General features: G+C 39.5%; 1 pseudogene; it reads right to left on the bottom strand.

Moving 5' to 3' along the window:
- The window catches only part of LOC105003456, a 3,227-nt pseudogene extending 2,587 nt beyond the window's left edge, over positions 1 to 640 (bottom strand).
- Positions 641 to 3,553: the final 2,913 nt, after the last annotated feature.

The following is a 3,553-nucleotide window of genomic DNA, read 5'->3' as shown; positions in this document are numbered from 1 at the left end:
GAAGGGGATGACAGAGGATGAGATGGTTGGATGGCATCACTGACTCAATGGACATGAGTTTGGGTAAACTCTGGGAGTTGGTGATGTACAGGGAGGCCTGGCATGCTGCCATTCACAGAGTCACAAAGAGTCAGACAAGACTGAGCAACTGAACTGAACTAAGGCACTCCATTTTTTCACTGGAAAGGCAGAAGTGGCCTCTCAAGGCAGCCAGGGCAGCATGGGTAGAATACAGGTGGAAACCAATGGGAATCTCACAGGAACTACAGAACAAAAGGTTAAGTGCTGCCTTTGAGTGACCTTCAATGCCTACTAGGAACGGAGCCTCCAAAACTACATTATTTGTGACTCTGGAGAAGACCATAGCCCCGAGGGACTGCAACAGGTCCCAGGCGAGGTGAACAGAGTCAATAAGCATGGCGTGGCTCTGCACGCACTGGAACACGACGCACCTCTCGGGCTGCAGTCATCGCGGGGGTCGGCAGCTCCTCCAGTCCCAGCCCTGCGGGTCCAAGCAGTGAAGACCCTTTCACCACCTGCGAAAAAGAAGGTTCATCAATCGTCTTAATAGCCCATCACAGAAGTCACCCCATGGCTGCTTTGCAGTTCCAGAGATATGCCTCCACGGCCAAGCAGCCATCTTCCAGCGGTCTTTGCTACCGTTCTAATTAATCTTTATGTGCCTCCCAGGCGCTCAAGATAGGAACAGTCTGTTAATGGCTTTCCACTCCCAGGCGTACATCCTGCTTTCAAGATGTCTTTTGTTCCTTCTTGGATTCCTTCAGGAGTTACATGCTGAGTCATGTCCTCTCAGCAAGATTGCTTAATTCTTTTGCCAGGCCTTTTAGTAGGCCTGTCTCCTACAAGGTTTAAGTCTTAATCACTGGACCACCAGGGAAGTCCCAGCATATAACGATCTTAAATAGACAATTCTGAAGAAACTACAAATCTACTGGGACTAATAAATGAATTCAGCAATGTTGCAGAGATATAATATCAATATATAAAATAGTTGTATTTCTATAAGCTAGTAATACAATCCAAAAATGAAATTAAGTAAACAGTTTCATTCACACAGCATCAAAAAGAGTAAAATACTGAAACTTAACCAAAAACAGTGGATGGTTTATAGTCAAAAAACAAAACACCACTGAAAGAAATTAAAAGAATTCTTTGCTAAAGACAGTTCTTTCTCCTATATATTGCCTTGACACCTTTATTGAAAATGAATGGATCATAATTATATAGGTTATTTCTCAATTATTCTATTTATGCCAGTACCACACAGTCTGATTACTGTAGTTTTGAAATGGGGAAGCGTGAGTCCTCTAACTTTTCTTTTCCAAGATTGTTTTGGCTATTCAGGGCCCCCTGCAATTCTATATTAAAGAAAACTGGAAATTGAAAAGCTATCTGTTTATGAATTGATGATGTGCACTCAAATCAATCTATCAAAATTCCAATAGCCTTTTTTTTTCAGAAGTGGAAAATATAGTCCTTAAATTTGAATATTCAGAAATCACTCCATTTCATAGATACAAACAACAATCAATTCAAAAATATCTAGTTACAACAATCAAACAATCAATTCAAAAATATCTAGTTACAACAGCAACACGAAAGATTGAATTCTTGGGGATAAGTTAGTAGAAAATGTGCAATACGCAAAGAAATCTTTTAACTCACTACCAAGGGAAACAAAAGCTTTGAATAAATGGAAAAGCATAGGATAGGATGACTTATTATCATAAAACTTAAATTCTTCTAAATTAAATCTATAAAATCCACCATGATTCTAAGAAAAAATTTTAAAAGACAGACTAATTCTAAAATTTATAGAGAAAAAAATTTAAATGACAACATGTCTGATGAAGAAGAAAAATGACGGAGAACTAGTAAAACCAGAGACGACAACCTGCTTTAGAGCTGTAATTATAGCAGTATGGGCTAGTGTGTAAATAGACACATCAACAGAGCAGAATGGAATCCAAAATAGATGCCATTGCATGAATGAATTAGCATGTGATAAGGTAATATTTTAAAGTACTATGGGCTATTCAATGCATGTTTGAGGATCAGTTCAGTTCAATTCAGTTGCTCAGTTATGTCTGACTCTTTGCAACTCCATGGACTGCAGCATGCCGGGCCTCCCTGTACATCACCAACTCCCAGAGTTTACTCAAACTCATCTCCATTGAGTCAGTGATGCCATCCAACCACCTCATCCTCTGTTGTCCCCTTCTCTTTCTGCCTTCAATCTTTCCCAGCATCATGATCTTTTCAAATGAGTCAGCTCTTTGCATCAGGTGGCCGAAGTATTGGAGTTTCAGCTTCAACATCAGCCCTTCCAATGAATATTTAGGACTGATTTCCTTTAGGATCGACTGGTTGGACCTCCTTGCAGTCCAAGGGATTCTCAAGAGTCTTCTCCAACACCACAGTTCAAAAGCATCAATTCTTTGGTGTCCAGCTTTCTTTATAGTCCAACTCTCATATCCATATATGACTACTGGAAAAACCATAGCCTTGACTAGATGGAACTTTGTTGGCAAAGTAATGTCTCTGCTTTTGAATATGCTGTCTAGGTTGGTCATAACTTTTCTTCCAAGGAGTAAGAATCTTTTAATTTCATGGCTGGAGTCACCATCTGCAGCAACTTTGGAGCTCAAAAAAGTAAAGTCTACTGCTATTTCCCCATCTATTTGCTGTGAAGTGATGGAACTGGATGCCATGATCTTAGTTTTCTGAATGTTGAATTTTAAGGCAACTTTTTCACTCTCCTCTTTCACTTTCATCAAGAGGCCCTTTAGTTCTTCTTCACTTTCTGACATAAGGGTGGTGTCATCTGCAAATCTGAGGTTATTGATATTTCTCCCGGCAATCTTGATTCCAGCTTGTGCTTCTTCCAGTCCAGCGTTTCTCATGATGTACTCTGCATAGAAGTTAAATAAGCAGGGTGACAATATACAGCCTTGACGAAATCCTTTCCCTATTTGGAACCAGTCTGTTGTTCCATGTCCAGTTCTATCTATTGCTTCCTGACATGAATACAGATTTCTTAGGAGGCAGGTCAGGTGGTCTGGTATTTCCATGTCTTTCAGAATTTTCCACAGTTTATTGTGATCCACACAGTCGAAGGCTTTGGCATAGTCAATAAAGCAGAAATAGATGTTTCTCTGGAACTCTCTTTCTTTTCTGATGATCTAGCAGATGTTGGCAGTTGTTGGATGTTGGGTATTGTTTGAAGATAACTGGTGTGAAAAAAAAAAAAAAAACTTGGATCCATATCTTACATTCTAACTAAGATAGATCTCAGGTAATCAAAGATTAAAATGAAAACACTGCTTATCACCTATAATTTTTTAAATGTTAAAAAAAAAATTAAGATGGAAAAAATGCAATTATCCAAATACTAGAATAAATCATCTGAGAAATTTAAATGTAGTTTCCTACATTGTTGTCCAAGGAGCTGTGGCTGCGCGGGTGTAGTAGGTCCTAGAGGAGCTATCCCACGTTGAAGGTCAGAAAGGGTGGCGGTGAGGAGATACCCCTC

The sequence above is a fragment of the Bison bison genome, unplaced genomic scaffold (genome assembly GCF_000754665.1).
Source record: "Bison bison bison isolate TAMUID 2011002044 unplaced genomic scaffold, Bison_UMD1.0 scf7180017864468, whole genome shotgun sequence".
Taxonomy (NCBI): Eukaryota; Metazoa; Chordata; class Mammalia; order Artiodactyla; family Bovidae; genus Bison; species Bison bison.
Note: the sequence above shows the minus strand (reverse complement) of the source record. Positions and strands in the feature narration are given on the sequence as shown.